Source organism: Haliotis asinina, chromosome 11, assembly GCF_037392515.1.
Source record: "Haliotis asinina isolate JCU_RB_2024 chromosome 11, JCU_Hal_asi_v2, whole genome shotgun sequence".
Classification (NCBI taxonomy): Eukaryota; Metazoa; Mollusca; class Gastropoda; order Lepetellida; family Haliotidae; genus Haliotis; species Haliotis asinina.
Window position 1 is genome coordinate 51,548,819 of NC_090290.1, and position 18,261 is coordinate 51,567,079.

An 18,261-nucleotide genomic window follows, 5' to 3' on the forward strand; every position below is an offset into this window, starting at 1 on the left:
GAAACTGGTGACACCCATTTGTAACTCACTACCAGCTTTTATTAATCATTTCCTTGACTCCGATGTCAAGCGTCTCCCAGCCACGCCTTCTATTGCAACTGCTTGATACATCCAGCACCTAACCTTCATGGAACACCACTTCAACACTCAATCGATCCCAACCCCCGCACTGTGTGCCCCGCCCCTCCCGGCCTCTCTGTCCACTCGTGTCGATCAGTCCTCATTGATTACCAAGACACAGCCAGCTCGCGCTCAGTGCACGCGCCACGCGCTCCATACTGGTATAAAACCTGGACTTTGTCAACTAGACAACAGACTGACACACAGACAGACTTACCTGGTGGACGCTCACACGCTCAGGTAAGTCTTGCCTTCATTTACCTCATGCATCGACTTCACTTGCAGAAACTCATATTAACCTCTTACTGGAGCTTTGGAGTATGTAGTAGTAGTAGTAGTAGTAGTAGTAGTAGTAGTAGTAGTAGTAGTAGTAGTAGTAGTAGTAGTAGTAGTAGTAGTAGTAGTAGTAGTAGTAGTAGTAGTCAGTCACACTCAATGTTATTATCGTTCAATGTTATTTGATGATATGAGTACCTGTTCATTTTCCAACTTATATTCAGTGGCAATAGTTTAGAAAGCACAACTACATTCAGATTCATTATTTCACCCCTATAAGCCTATAGTACAAATACACTTTATACGGATAAATGCACGTGGTAGTAGTGGTGACATTTCGTGTATTGAAAAAATGTTCTATATAAACGGCAATAGTCATGGTGACATAAATTTAAATATTCTTAGAATTTAATAGACTGAACAATGTGTGTTTATCTCTTACATGAGCTGACATAAATGACAGATACTTATTTCGTAAATCTGAATTCTTGACACACACATAAATTACATGGATTTCACTTTCAATAGTGCATGTATAAACGTTTATACAGGTGGTTTCATAGTCATCACTGAACATTCTGTTGGATTTGGGTAAATAGGGACTAAATAGTGACGAAAGCCAAATCAAAATTTACACAACGCCCGTATTAACGATTTATCTTGTAGATTCTAAATAGAGTTCTAACAAAGATGTATTTAAAGAATAGTGTTCTATTCTCTTGGATTATTGACTGACAAGCCATTCCTGAAGATGTTCTTGGAAGAATATGTCCTAAAACACATGGAAAATACATTCATTTCCAATCTCTTGAGAAATCCACACATGAGTAAATTAGCAGAAATAATACTGTATTGTTAGTTAGTTTGCTGCACAGTTTATCACATGCATTGTTCCGGATCAGAAATGTCCCCAACTGCTGGTGCAGACGAGTGACGAAAAGGACAAGATGGTTGTTTTTAGCAGTACGCGATTCTCGATATGTCAATCACAGGGTTATGTCAGCGACTTGGATAGTTACTGACGAGGCATTAAGCAGCAAACAAACAGCAACTATAAAGGTTCTACTTCATGCAGAGATTGGTGGTATATTGTGCCACCTCTACAACAAAACCTGGATGTCTTTATTCGTTTATGGCGTCACACCATCTCGAGCATCGATGTGCGTAATACTGAAACAATGCCATGTATCACACACGAGCCTGACCATTTCTAATCCAGATTATCACGGCTACCTAGGATGCCTGTACACATCACACGATTGGGTAGAGACGTCATTTTGATTCAAAAACTAGATATGTCAGTACAAAAACACTTTCTTATATTACACTTCTTAGTCGATCTGAGATCAGGTCGAGCAAAGTCAGGTCAGTGTCAGATCTATCTATCTGTATAAGTCAGGTCAATGTCAGGTTTGCCTGTCAGGTCTGTCTAAGTCAGGTCTATGTCACATTTATCTATCAGGTCTAAGAGAGGTCTGTGCCAGAACTGTCAGGTCTATCTAAGTCAAATCTACGCCAGATCTATCTATCAACTCTATCAAGTCAGGTCTATGTAGGATTTATCAGGTCTAAGGCGGGTCTGCATATGATCTATCTATCAGGTCTAAGGCAGGTCTATGTAAGATTTATCTATCAGGTCTAAGGCAGGTCGGGTACCGAGTCATTAGTTCATCTGTGACAATTAAAGTCGAGAATCAGTTTGTCATTGTCAACAAACCTGCCAGACTCCGTTCCAAACGTTTTTAACCCTGACATGACCACGTCAGCACATCCTAAAGACATTAGCGCCAGACCGCCTCATCAGTAAGCATTTCCTGCTACAAAAGTGAATAAAATACATTCAGTGATGTATGCGAGTTCGAAAGAAATTATTTCTCCCCATGCATCATCATACGTCATTGTAAACTAGGTCTGTTCTTTTCACCAGTTTATCCATATCATCTGTCACGCCATGCCAATTTTTGCATAGTTATGTCGGTTTCTGATTCTCAGCACCCAAAACTAATAGACCACTTTGGCACGTGACTGATCGGCTAACGCTCTTCGCCGCTAGGGTGTGCTCCGGTCGCTTCTAGTTTTTGGCATGTCTCGTTGATAGAAGTTTCATTAATTAGAAGAAACGTAGACAGATGTATGAATGTGATAACAGATTGTAGCTGCACTGTTCAAGGAACTGGGAGAATGTTTTCCAATGGGCTCAAACGTCAATAATTGTGGAGTCATCTCGTTGACTGAGATGAGAACACGGTGAATATGTGTCACAGAAAAGTTGCCTCTTTGATCTTCGAATATCGCGTGTTGGGGCAATTATAGAAACATGTATTGAACATTTAATGGTATAATTATGTGCCTGTCTTTACGCCATGGTCTCTCAGGGCAATGGTTACTGTACGATACACGTCCAGTTCCTCAACGTAAGATAGAAAACGTTTTTGAGAGGTACCCCCAAGATGATTGTGGAACTGATTAAGTCCTCAAAGGGGTCTTTTGGTCGTGCGAGTTCGCAGAGATTGTAAATCAAGGTCGGTTTCCTGTAGAACTCTTTACTGTGTGTTGTGGGCTAGAGGAAGCACGTGGGTCGTATTTAATATTTGTATTAGTAAAACAGTGCATATAAATGTCTTTGCTTTTGTCTTGGCGTCCCTAGATGTCCCAACATCACACACGTCTTAATTATAAACATGCCCGGCATTGCAAGTACCATTTCCCCAGTAAATAATACCTTGACAAATCGCTCTGAACCTCTGAAGAAAAAACTACCAGTGTGTCCGAGATATCCAGATTTATTGACAAATGTCCCTCGAATCAAGGCACGAATATTGCACTGATGTTTGTCTTGTGTTGTGGCCACAGTTGAAAAAGCGAATGTTTTCTTATTTCGAACAAAAATTAACCTTGATCTTTTTAGTAAAAGCAAGAAAATCCTATGATTTGTATCAAAAGCTTCTTCATGGCGGTCGTTTCTTGATTTAACTAAATCAAGGTCAGTCTAGAGACAAGAGACATGTCTATATTTCCTGGGCCAGGCAATTGCAATATATCGCTGTTTGAGGTATTTGTTAATCCGATACAAAACGATAGAACTTTGGAATCCGATACAAAGGAGGAATGGACATGTCATCGAGTCTTCGAGTCAAACGAAAGACACATTATGATATTCTCTAGGGCGGCACGGTAGCATAATGGGTGATGTGTTCGCTCATCACGCTGATGGGGCAGGTTCGATGCGCCACGTGGGAACAATTTTGTTTAGCCCATTTTCATTGTCCCCCGCCGTAATATTGCTACACTACTGATAGAGGCGCCTTACAGTCACACACGATTCACCTTCGTGAAAACTGTGTCGTGCACTCTGTACCACCATTCACTACCTGTCTGATGACAAACATAGACTTAGCGGAATGACTTGGAATATGCGTATTTCTCCCAAGAACCAGTTTGTTTCTCGACTTAGTGATATGACATTGTCTTCATAAATTTGCCTATCATTAATGTTCATCAATTCATCAACGTTTTAACCAAAGATCCAGTCGATCAATGTGAACGGCTGACGTACCGGTTTGAACTTCCAACTGTAATACAGAGAAAAGCTTGAATGAGTGAGTGTGCTTGGGGCTTCAGCGTGACAGGGGAATACTCTTAACCCCTGACTAGAACCTCACCGTCCAGCCGAGCTCTTCGAATTGTGACACCATTGTCCTTCCGTAGCTGGAGAACTACTGATCCACCTCATTTCACCTTAAACTTTCTCTGGCATCACATCTATTTTGTGATGAATTTAGGATGTTTGAAAATGAACATGTTTAGTTTGGTTAAAATGTATTTTCTTCGATCGACATCATATGTGTTTATCTTAATTGACGCAAAGTAGCTTTGTTCTGCTGAAATACATAACGCGCTGATTTTGTTAAGTTTCAAATCTAGTTTGAACAATTTCCACAGTAATATCTATACTTATATGAAGCGTAGGGTACCTGATAAGGCGAAACACCAGGTCCATCTGTAGATGGTATTTGTTTCCTTGCCATTGATTACTGACGTCAGACCTTTCAGTTTGTACCTCAATATTTTTTTCTAACTGATCGAATTCTAAACGATTAAACAAGCGAAGATATCTTGCCTATGTTATGTTTATGCGTTCGGTTGAAATTAGTGAAGACAATTAAAAGTGAGAGCGTCCGACATGTGATGGAGCTGGTGGCTCTGCATAGTTACCATCCGACTTGATTAGGTATTTACGGTATGCGCAGTTCATGAAGAAAGTGAGTTGGGTTTTTCCGCCACTTTTAGCAATATTTCAGCAATAGCACAGCACCTTTGTGAGGAATCAAATCCCGGTTTTCGGCGTGACGAGCGAACACTTCAACCACATGACTACCCTACTACCCTTCAGGTAGAGTCAGCTTTACACGTGATGCATACACCTGAGCTTGGAGCATCTCGCTTGAGATGGCAGACCATGCAGGCAATGGCCAGGGTGTAATGACATCACCACGAAGCACTACCTTGCTCCCCTTCTTGCTGGTCAGTTCCTTTGACATTTCTGTTCCGATTGTCCAAGGCAAAACATGGGAATCTGACCAAGACGTTTGTCTCATGCTTCGGGGACATCTACGATCTGTTGTTGCTCAATAATGGTCAAACAGCCACCAGGTTCCTCCCACCAATCACCCACTTACCTGGAAACAAGAGGTACTTGGAGACTTCCTCTGTTTCTCGTGTTACATCCATCCACAACACTTTAGGACAGGAGAAATTACTTCAAACACCAACAGTCAGCTTTCTCTTTACGTCCAGCAGCATTCCATCTGATCCAGCCTTTGTTGTCTTACGTTCTGACGACCAATCAAGCATTTTCCCAAGGAGAAGATTTCATCTAACGACTTTTATCAAGGCTACAACAGGTAGGTTTACAACAATTAAACCTAGGAGGATTTCATGGATGAGTCCTCAGAACGATATCCCATGCTTTATCTTATTTTGAGTCATGTACCACATGTTTCCTGTATTGTTCAACGAGAAACTGTATTTGCCCTAAGCGAACACCTAGTCCAAACATAAAAGTACTTATTCAAGCACACCTGTATTTTTGCAATGATAGGTTGTCAACACGTACAATGTGCATACATTTTCTAGTGGTGACCTTTCGGATCCTTTGATTCATAATGCCGAGTGTAACAGCCTTATCTCTCCTCCTCATCCCCTCTGTCAGCCTCCTGATCCTCTGAAGGCCAAGTCTACGTCATTCCTCGTTTAAAGGTCACATGCAACCAAAAAATCAAGCATAATTAAAACACATTTATCACTTATTCATAACATATAATATACATTGCTGCTTTTAGAAAAACAAATAAACACAATTATAAGCGTACAATCGCGATTCAAAAGTGCAATATTTTGTACTTGGGCTTACTTACCCCGAAACGAAGCCCTCGGGAGACCGAACCCAGTCATAGCGGGTGGATATGCACTCTGACTCAAGTGTAACGACGGCTTCCGATTGGCTGTTTCATTTGCTGATATGCTGAGGGTTCATTCTGTGTACAGAAAGATGATCTGTTTGATGGGCATTTTAGAAGTATAGCCAGTCACAAGAAAGTAAGATTCTTTATGGATAATGTAGTATTCTCATAGTTGTGAGATGTAGTTGTATGCCTTATAGCATCTGAGGTCACATGATGTAACTTGTGAACTTGCGTACTACGTCAGAATAATAAAGCGGGTGATTGGAACTACTCGCATGTCGTGTGTGTCCCTGAGCAGACATGGATCCCAAGAAGATACTACAATGGCGACGAGGATGGGATTCGTCGTAATGCCTCAAGGGAAGGTGATATACACGCGACATGAACTATGTTAGTGATACGAACTCTCACTAATTGGTGGAACTTCTGAACAGAACTTTGTGTGAGAACTTTTGCACTCATGAAGACGCCATTTATTCTCGTGCATCACATGTATCTCGCCTGTCAGTGTCACGACTCACAGTATGTCGCAAGTTTTGTCTACAGCTGTCTACACCTTTTCAACAGCATGTGTTCAATGTGAATATTTATCATATTTGTCATCATGAACTGGGTATTGAGAACATTCTCCATATTTTGTTTAGTCGAACTTGTCTTGACTTTCATAAACTTTGACTTTGCCAAACTGTGTAAACAGTGTGTATCCAATATGGCTGAACCTGAACTAGTCGCAGCACCTGTGAACTTTAACGTACATTTACGTCCCCCGCCAGCTCTAAATATGAATTCCACTGATATGAGTAATGAATTTACTGTTTGGATGGAATCTTTTTCTATTTATGAGGTTGCCAGTGGTCTAGAAACACAAGAGGATAAGGTTCGAAGGGCAACATTGTTGCACTGTTTAGGTACTCCATGTCAGAGAATTTTTCTTACATTGCCTGGTCAAAAGGACACTTATGATACTGCTAAAACTGTTTTGAGTGCATACTTCAATCCAAAAAGAAATGTAGTGGCAGAACGTTACAGATTTCGTTCTAGAGCACAAGGGTCAGATGAGAGTATTGATAATTATGTTACTGACTTGAGAGAACTTGCCAAAACTTGTAATTTTGGTGCTTTGCATGATGAAATGATCAGAGATCAGATTGTTGAGAAATGTGCATCGAAACACCTCCGTGAGAAACTTCTGCTGAAGGATGATTTAACTTTGGATTCTGCTCTTAAGGTTGCAAGACTTTATGAGATGGCTATGGAGAATTCTAAAGCTATTGCAGGAATTTCTGTTAACAAAGTTGATGTTAGCTTTACTCAGTCTGGTAATCAGTCTTATAGCCGGTGTTACAGATGTGGTTTTTCAGATCACAAGGCTTCTGAATGTGGTGCTATTAATGCCAACTGTCTGTTCTGTGAAAAGAAGGGTCATCTGGCTAGAGTATGTAAAGCTAGACAGTCAGCTGGTAGTTCAACTCCAGGTAGTAGGTCTAGTTATACATCAAGGTTTCAGTTAGGTAAGTTAGATATTGATAAGCAAGCTCATTCAAAGCAGAAGGCTGTTAAAAAGAAAAAGAAAGGTGGTAAGGTTAAATTTCAGCAACAGAATGATAAGCAGAAATTGAAGGCAGTATTGATTGATGAAACATCTGAATCAGATTCATTTTCAGAAGATGCTGAGTTTGTGTATTACTTTGATTCAGATCTCTGTACTTCTGTGAATGTAAATGGTAGAGATTTGGAGATGTTCTTAGATTCAGGTTCATATAGGAACATAATTTCAGAGGTGACTTATGATAGATATTTCAAACATTTCCCACTTTCTCCTACAGCTAAACATTTTAAAGCTTATGGTCAGAAGCAGCCTATGGTATGTCTTGGTTATTTTGATGTTCTTCTGAAAGTTGGTGATAATCAAGTTGAAGATAAGATTTATGTCATGTCTGGTGATGAGGTATCTTTGCTTGGAAGGAAGTCTAGTCTTGAGTTGTCTTTGCTTCAGATCAACGTAAACAAGGTTAGTTCTTCAACAAATCTAGATCATCTTTTTGATGAATTTTCAGATGTATTTGATGGCTTGGGTCAAATTAAAGATTTTACTCATACAATCAAGGTTAATGAATCAGTCACACCGGTTACACAACCACTTCGTAGGTTACCCTATTCTATGGTGGAAGCAGTCAGTTCTGAGTTAGATAGAATGATTGATGATATCATTGAAGAAGTACATCATGCTACACCTTGGGTTTCAAATATACATTGTGTTCCAAAACCAAATACTTCTGAGATTAGAGTTTGTTGTGATTTACGTGAGGTCAACAAGGCTGTTGTTCGTGAGAGGTTTCCTATTCCTACTGTAGATGATACACTCTATGCTATGAGATCAGCACGCTACTTTGCCAAGCTTGATTGTAAACGGGGATTTTGGCAGATTTTATTGGCAGAAGAATCTAGAGATTTGACAAGTTTTGTTACACACAGAGGTATCTTTAGATTCAAAAGACTCCATTTTGGTTTGAATTCAGCTTCTGAAGCATATCAAAAGGCTATGAACTATGTTTTCCATGATATTACAGGTTTGGAGAAATATATTGATGACTTGATTTGTTATGCAGATTCTCTTGAAGAACTTGAAAATTTGCTCAGAAAAGTTTTTAAAAGATGTAGGGAGTATAATTTAAAGCTCAACAAGGACAAGTGTAAACTTGGTATGACAGAGATAGAGGTTTTAGGACATGTGGTTTCTTCTGAAGGTGTCAGACCTAATCCAAAGAAGGTGTCAGCTGTTGAATTAGCTAATCCTCCAGAAAATGTTTCTGAGTTACGTTCTTTTTTAGGAGTGTGCAATTACTTGGTGAAGTTTATTCCTAGTTTTGCAGATCTGTGTGAACCATTACGTCTTCTCACTAGAACTGGAGTGAAATGGAGATGGAATGATGTTTGTCAGTCAGCATTTGTATCTTTGAAGAAGGCTGTTAGTAAAGCCACATGTTTAGCTTTCTATGATGTTGATGCTCCAACTATTCTGGTTTGTGATGCTAGTCCAGTTGGTTTGGGTTCAGTTTTACTTCAAGAGCAAGATGATGGTAGTTTTCAACCTATCGCATTTGCTAGTCGTTCTTTGACAGAAACTGAGCGTAGGTATTCACAAATAGAACGAGAAGCATTAGGATGTATCTGGTCTGTGGAACATTTCCACAAGTATCTTTGGGGAAGGAAGTTTATTTTACAAACAGATCACCGTCCGTTGATTCACATGCTAACTCAAGAGAAAACAGTTCAGTTACCCCCTAGAATTCAAAGATTTGCATGGAAGTTAAATGGATATGATTTCCAAATTAGACACATTGCTGGCAAATCTAATATTGCAGATTTCTTTTCAAGAAAATCATTATCATCCAAGAATTGTGATAATGTGGCTGACTATTATATCAGATCTGTGGTTGACACATGTGTACTAGATATTGATTCAATTACAATAGATGAAATTAGGAATTGTTCATCCAAAGATGGAGAAATTGTGAAAGTATTAAGTGCTATAAACTCGGATGATTGGAGTGATGTGTCGGTGGAATATCTGAAGTTCAAGAATGAACTCTCAACATATGACTCAATTCTTTTGAGAGGAGAGAGAATAGTGATTCCTCAATCACTAAGGTCGAGAGTTTTGAGTATAGCTCATGAGACACATCAAGGCATAGTACGTACTAAACAATTCCTTCGTACAAGATTCTATTGGCCAAAGATGGATTTTGATGTGGAACAACTTGTTAACAAGTGTGCTACCTGTGTTCTGAATCAACCTTTAAGAAATGACACTCCATTACAACCTGTAGATCCAGTACCAAGACCGTGGTCGAAAGTTGGTATAGACATCGTTGGACCTATTGATTCAGCCTACGTGTTAACGTTGATAGATTACTTTTCTTCGTATCCATTTGCAGTGGTGATTAAAGACATTACATCAAGTGCTATCATTGAAGTTTTGGAAATAATATTTTCTGAACATGGTTTCCCAGAGAGCATAGTTTCAGATAATGGTCGCCAATTTGTGAGCGTACAGTTTGTGAAATATTTGAGAATGGCAGGGATTAAACATATCCGTTCGTCACCATATTTTCCCAAGAGCAATGGAAAGATCGAACGCTTTCATAGATTCTTGAAGAATGCATTCCGTTCTGCAGCAACTGATGGGAATGACTGGAAACGACAGTTACCCAGAATTCTACAAATGTATAGAGCTACTCCACATCGAGCTACTGGTGAAACTCCAGCTATGTTATTGCTTCATAGGAACATTAAAACTAAATATCCAATGCTGTACTCCTCAAAACCTGATCCATTATTATCAAGAAAACTCTGTTATGCAGAGAAGATGAAGACATATGCAGATGTGAAGAACAGTGTGAAACATCATATGTTTAGTGTTGGTGATCTGGTGTACATTGCTAATTTTGTGCGTGGTAAGTTAACTCCAACGTACAAACCTGTAAAATATGTGATCATCAACAAGAAACAACGTGATACATTCCAGGTTGTGAACTGTGATACAGGTGTTATCAGTGTAAGAAATGCTAAATTTCTTAGACATGCTCCATGTGAGGATCCAGTGAACTTTGATAATGTTGAGATTCCTGAAGATATGATTCCGAGAAACTTAGTATCAGACAGAACTGAGTCACAAGTACAAGCAATTTCAGTGCCAGAGAACTTTACTGTTCAGCAGGATAACTTGTGTACTGATCTAGCTGTAGATATGAGTACTAATGTGACTGAAACTGAAGAAGAAAATGAACTGAGTGGATCTGCTACACTGTCAGCAGATACTGCTTGTTTAAGAAGATCTCAAAGGACACGTCGTGCTCCTGCATATTTGAAAGACTATGTAAAGAAATGAATATTTGAATGTTTCATTATGTCATTGTTAGACTTGTATAATAATGAAAGTGGGATATGTTTGATGGTGTATTTATTTGTTGTAACACATTAAGGAATTTATTACATGCTTGATTGGTGGTAGATTTAAATATTTTCAAATATTATGTTTGAAAATAATGGATGTTTTCAGTACTAACTGTGGGAGGATTGTAGTATTCTCATAGTTGTGAGATGTAGTTGTATGCCTTATAGCATCTGAGGTCACATGATGTAACTTGTGAACTTGCGTACTACGTCAGAATAATAAAGCGGGTGATTGGAACTACTCGCATGTCGTGTGTGTCCCTGAGCAGACATGGATCCCAAGAAGATACTACAGATAACAACTTCTTTTTGTGTACTTCATGCCTCGTTTCAGTATGGATTCATATACTGTTGTTAAACAAAATCATATACACGAAAAGAATTATCCATGAAGAATGTATATAGAGATGTTGGGTTTGGAAAATACATGTTCTCTGAATTTGCGCTCGATCCAATCAAAAATCATGTCAGTAGAGATGGTAAACTACTGCGTGGCTGGAATCTGTCATTCGTCCAAGCACAAAGCAGGACTTAAAACTGACAAGAGTTTGCACCAGTTTCCGTCAGATCCAGTCATCCGAAAAACATGAATGTAGTTTGTTTGCAACCCACAGACATAAAAACATGTCATGTGTATCACACGTGCCTAATTACATAATGTGGCAGACACGGGACTGGGGTGCACGAGTTATAAATCAACTTATTTTCTTTATGTTGTATAGTCTGATAGGTGTTAAGTTCAAACTGCACGTGGTCAATGATTGAAGCTGTGTATTGCATGTTGTCTTTAGCAGACAGGCATACAGACATATAGGTGTGAATAAACCAGACACTGAGCTTTTTCTGTGACTGAGACTGCTTACCACCATCAACAAGTTGTTTTACGTAAAGAGTAGATTATTTACTTGTTTGTGTACACAACCAAGATTAGACTACTGCTCACGACCTCAGACGCTGGGCATGCATACGGTTTCAAGCTCCGCGAACCTATTCACTGCGCATGCGTTATGGACGCAGCGCAGCGCAGCACAGCTGTTGAAACCAGTTTTCCCCCAGCGCTGGGGGGAATTTAGTGAAACGTTTGAACTCCGATTTCGCGGGCTTTTTTTATCGCTTTTTTTTCAACTTTATACGTTGAATTGGCATTTTTTATGATTTGTTTCGGTAAGTGCATACCGAAAGGTACCAGAATCTGCAAAGTTGTGTTTTACATTGCATGTGACCTTTAAATTAGCCCCCATCTGGGCCAGGTTCTGTACGGAAGGATACATTTGTTGTACACGCCGACCAATCATATCCAAAATTATTTCAAAAGGGTTAAGATCGCCTTTATTCAGTCGTGAGATATTTCAGGGGATAGTTAAGCAAGCTCCTTGTGTATATTTGATGTTGACTCGTCATGGTATGGAAGCTGATGATGGTGATAATGACTTTGTGACTCTATTGCGTATAAATCCCTTTAGTCTGGTGTAGTGGAAACATTCATAACTTGAATTCTTGGATATTCTGTAGGCATAATGGCGTTGACAACTTACTTGTCAAGGTAAGAAAATCACCCGACCTCATGTGTTGGAAAGACCGCATCCTTTACTTGTCGTAAATGTCAGATGAGTTTCTACTCAATCAGGTAAGTGAGTGACTTTAATTTTACGCCGCACTCAGCCATATTCCAGCTATATGGCGGCGGTGTGTAAATAATCGAGTGTGGACGAGACAACCCAGTGATGAACATTTTGAGCATCGATCTGCGCAATTGGGAACATGCTCACAATCACCCATGATGCACTTTTGTTTTGTTTGTAGGCAGTTCTTGTCTGGTCTGGTCTGAGCATTGTTAAAGATTCATGGCACCATGAATACTCAACTATCGTGATTTTGCCCATCCTGCCATTCCGTCCTGCTGATGCCGTGTCTTTATTTCGCATCACATAGGTTCGATTCAGGGTGCGGAAAGGCAAGACAACCAGGGCTGTGGGTTCTAATCATGTTTTCTTATATTTCAAGGTTTCTCAGCACCATACCCGTATCGTTGTGTTTCACCAAGGTGTAAGCATCTGAGAACTGCACCTCTCCCTCCTTTCCTTCAATAACAAGCTGACGGAGGGGGTTAAACCTTACTCACCTACTCACCCTTAGGTGCCGTAATACCAAGCCGCACCCGTATCTATCGTTTGGCCAGGACAAGGGGCCGTCTTGGAAAGCTTTTGGTGTAAACGTCCAACCTCAAATCATCTCTTGCCATGCCTATTCCTATACCCCCATCAATGTGTAATACGTCACCAGATCTGTATAATCTGCCACTATGCCTGCAGAGTGCGGGTTCGAATTCCGGATGGGATTCAACCAAAAAATAAGTACTAGAATTTGAGCTTTACTAAGAAAATGAAATTCCAGATATGACATGTTGCACTGACCACTTTCTAAATAATAATCAGGTTATATTGGTTTTAAAGAAGTGTGTAGTGTCGCCAGAAGCACACTGACTGTTAATCCATCAGAGTGGGATGCCTGAACCATCCAGGAAATGTTAGACATATGACACTAGTTCTCATCTCAACACCACATGGCACGTGACATGTGTATCCTGATCTGGCATAAAGTTGGAGATTAACTAGAGCTGCAGCGACTCCGTGCAGTCCGGCGTTACATTACCCCCGACTTCTGGGAAACAGAGGGGCACTTAATTCAGATTAGAACATACAGTATCCGAGCTTCACCCCGTTTTATGATGTTTTGTTTTTGAATTTTGTAATCTAGTAATCTAGTCATCCGCAAATCTATGCGGACCTCAGCTAAGGAGTTGCTACGTCCGTTATTAAGATATTAAATGTTCACCTCCTGAAGGAATTCCTGAGTCAAAGTGTCGTTAAATCAGCATTTACAGAATTACATCCACAGGCATGTGGAGTAAGGGAGCATGGTCTGGCTCCATAGGTAGCGTGTTCTGTGGTCACCACACAGGTTCGTTTCCTCCCCACGCCAATCCTGGAGGGGTTCCGTGTTATGTAACTTTACGCAGGTAATATTTCAAGACGTCAAGACGTGATGCATACAAGATACATACGCTTGCGTCCTGCTGCTTGGCAGTAAACTGAACTTTCGTATAAGTGTTTTTAGGACGTCATTATAGTGTTATATTTGGGACTACATGCACTGTCGATGTCTAGTGTCCTAGAACTATAGTACTTTTTTATGCCTGACTGAGTGTGTGGGTTAAACCCCGGATAGAACTCATCATAACAAGTCTAATCTCAAACATAACACATGATACATCTGACCTCTTTCTAAACGGGGAGGTGGGGTAGCCTAGTGGTTAAAGCGTTCGCTCGTCACGCCGAAAACCCGGGTTCGATTCCCCACATAGGTACAATGTGTGAAGCCCATTTTCTGGTGTCCCCCGCTGTGATATTGCTGGAATATTGCCAAAAAGCGGCGTAAAACTAAACTCACTCACTCACTAACTCTTTCTAAACGCCATTATGCTTACAGAACCGTAACCTAAATTCATGGATGACCTTGATTCGTCGATCGCAGTAATTATCGTGCTACCTCGTAAATTAAATCCCGTATAAATTCAAGCTGTAGTACGTTTGATGTACACACGTTGCCACGCATCGATGACAATTGTGTTCCGAATCTCTGCATTACACACAAATATACTAACTCTAACTGTCCAGCACAGATATAAATAGCTCAATATCACTAACACCAAATTACATTTTTTATAAAATGTCAAATGAAAAAAGATATCGTCAGTATCAGCTTTCTCACGTCTTGTCGTGTGTTATGCTGGGTGTCAGTAAGCAATAAGTCACGTGACGTAAGCTGATTTCCTCTATATCTACATCCATGACGTCATGATTGGTAATTTTTGAAATCTAAAGTAGCAAATATCATACATAAGTAACAAAATCCATTTTCATAAGAAACAAAACAACTCAACCGTAGTTATTAAAAACTGCCTGTCAATCACCCAACACTATTATGTAATGAATGACCTCTAGTGGCGATGTTAGCGTCAACAGCCCACCTGGCACAACGACCAGGAACAGCATCACCAGAAAACACAAGCATGTGTTGACGGCATCGCTCCATCAACCATGCCCCATGTGGTGACAACAGACCTTTGCATCGATGTAGGGGTGGATTGTGACTGGGAGGGGGGAGGCCAGTATCCCTCACAGATACAGGTGTCCATGGGTCACTGCTCCAGATTCTTTCAAGGTCATCTCACACAGCCATGTGGAGACTTAAACCATTGTAATCACAACATCAGATGTCTTAGAGTCGTCCTGAACGGACTAACACATAATAACGGTTACACCAACTTGGTTCCGTCTGTTAGAAATAACTACTGCGTGACTGGGCTTGGTGTTAGACTGGTATAATAACGTCTTTTCGTCCTATGTACGGGTACTATGTATGTGTGAAGCCCATTTCCTGTTATATTGCTTGAATTTGCTAAACTGGCATAAGACATGACTCACTCACTTACCGTCGGCAAAGAACAGTTCCTATTCAAATCAACGCGTTTAAGCAATATTCTTGGATTTATGTGTTTGTCTCACTATGAGATTTTAAAAATTGTAAATGGGACTGAACAAACGTTAATTCCCAACAGGAAGTTGGCGACGCCAAGCAGAACTTATCTTTTTATGCTATGCATTACAATAGTTGGTTCGAATCCCGGTAGCCTAGGTTTATCTACACCATACCCCATATCAAACAGAAATAGGGCTGAAATACTGATCAAACTCACCGACACACCAAAAACCCTTCTATGTCTGGCGTGACGTCCAGTTCTCAACATTAGTTACTGTGTAAGCTTTCAAAGAATATTTCGGGATTGTTGGGATTGTTGGGATTGTTTTGGATTTTGTTGGAGATCGTTGTTTGGTCGTCAATCACATGGATTGCGTTGGAAAGCGTGGGATTGTCGTGCTATTCTGGTGCGATTTCTGTTGTGTATTTGAGGAAGATCTGTGTCTATATTGTGTTTGACCAATGTCTTCGAAAATTATTTTGTCAATATTTAGCCATTAAGTCCTTAACGACGATCTAATAGCAAAATAACCCCACGTTTAGCTTTTTAGAAAAATGACAACAATCACCTGCTAGTCATGAACGTTGTTTAAGTGGATCAATTATGTGGGTACTATTTTTATGCAGAACTGTAATCGACATTCTCACAATTTTGCCTTCTCGCAATTTCGGTATTCAGAGTCTAGATAAATACACAAATTGCGAAAACGTTTTTAGCGCTGAAGGATTTAATAGAACACTCAAACGAATGTTGTTTGGATGAGGTTGTGGTGGACATGCACGTCTAATATTACTGCACAGATGATGAAATAAATGCTGCGGGTATTTTCAACAGTATGGATACATTCAATTCCAAGCCGTTACAGGCACGTACTTGAGGAAAATAAATCTGAATGATCTATTCAACAAATATATGCATTTATCACACTGTTATGAATATCGGTCTCCTGTAGTGGCGGATTATACATCACCATCCACCGATGACGTAGGCCGCAGCTGTGTTGATGTAAGAGACAGCTCATGCTGTCATCCACTTGTCATTCCAGCACAGATTCTAGTGAATCCAGTGAACTGTTCTTCGGATAAAATCACTCTGGCTATATTCCAGGTTTGTGTTCAGCAAAGCCCTGCGTGTGGGTGACCTGAGAGTCACCAACAAGATGACAAATCAGGATATAACTGAAATACTCCCAAATCAAGCTGAAACATCAGGACATAACTGAAATACTGTCACATCAAGCTGACTCACCAGGATAAAACTGAAATACTCCCATGTCAAGCTGACACTCCAGGATATAACTGAAATACTCCCACATCAAGCTGACACACCAGGATATAACTAAAATAATCCCATATCAAGCTGACACACCAGGATATAACTAAAATAATCCCATATCAAGCTGACACACCAGGATATAACTAAAATAATCCCATATCAAGCTGACACACCAGGATATAACTAAAATAATCCCATATCAAGCTGACAGACAGTGATGTACTTGAAGTTACTTTTCAAGCACCCATGTGAAGGAAGTCACTTCACAAATCTTAACTATCGTAATGAAGTTGCATCGCATTACCAAAGGTCTTAAAATAACAATTCAAAACTGACTTCAGTATTGTTTGCATTAACTGAAACGTAAAACCGGTGAATACGCCGTGAATCTGCGATTTTTCTGAACTTCGGGCTGTAGATATTTTACAGGAAGACATTCCCCTTTAACTCTACAACAGGAAAACTCAACATGCCTGTGGATGCCTGTTCTTTGAGTCTGAAATGATTTTGTTCCCATGACAACAGATTGTGTTTCACGTGAGGTTCGGGTAACGAAACGATTTTTCAAAAAAAAATGTGGGGAAACGTTGAAAACGCCGGCATGCACGCATTCAGCTAAACGACGGAACTGAGTAAGTGGTTCTGAGCGAAAGGATGAAAGTGACGTTTCATGACAGCAGTGTTTATGCTGTCTTTGCTTTGTTCCTTGTGAGTTTGTCTGAATTTGTCCTTAAGGTTATGTGGGAATGGTAAAAGTCATTGAAATACTTTAAAGAATCTCCAAAAGATAATCAGACCTTGAGTACCAGTATGTACTGTAACCATTACTGGAACATGTTATACAAGGCACATGACCTTTCAGCATTTGGAAGGGAATTATCGTTAATTCTCCATGTGAAATGGAGAGAACTGACTTGAAACTTTTGCTTATTCGCGAAGTTGCGCACGCGGAACATTACACCGTGATGCGGCTAATGGACTATATCACGCGGAGAGTCACTGTGATGTAACATCTGTGATGAGGATTTCACATCACTGAATTCAGTTAAACTTCAGCTAAAATCGATGTATACTATAAGGCCGATAGTGCTATTTATCTCAGTATCCACTTCACGAGGCGCTTCAAAGTAGAATCCGCCACAAGGGGGAGCTCACTGGAGCACTGTTATAGCCAATGAACATTAAGGTTGAGTTCCTCTCTCACCAGCCGCGGGACAATATAGTTTAACTATTTCCAGAGTGTGTTTTAAAGGTGGATTGCTGCTCACTGATGTGATATCAATTACCAATGGTTCATCTGATCAAATGAGTGAATCGTGTTTCATGTCGCATGGTTTTAATCATATCAAGGTAGTTTGTGGTGATAAATGCCTAAAGGCGGATCGTAAAATGGCATGCTTCTTGTAAATTGATACTGCACGTAATGGTCTGTAATATTCAACCTGAAAATCCAGTGATTTACCTAAAGAATATCGTTTCTCGATATGTTGTATCGGTTGTTGTGACAGGTAGCGTTACATGGAAGCCCACCCATCCCGCCACTTCCCTCCCCATCCCTCCCCATTTCCTACTCCAGTGTGTATATGAGATGCTCTGGACGCACTGGTTCACAAACTACTAGGTTAA

The 18,261-nt window shown here is 40.1% G+C and overlaps 1 protein-coding gene across 1 annotated transcript in view; it reads left to right on the forward strand.

The window, feature by feature from the left end:
- Positions 1–232: 232 nt before the first annotated feature.
- LOC137256101 (uncharacterized) overlaps positions 233–18,261 on the forward strand; it is a 33,510-nt gene continuing 15,481 nt past the window's right edge. The window contains exon 1 of the mRNA XM_067793800.1: positions 233–360. The gene's annotated coding sequence lies outside the window, so the exon portion shown is untranslated. The remainder of the gene's footprint in view (positions 361–18,261) is intronic.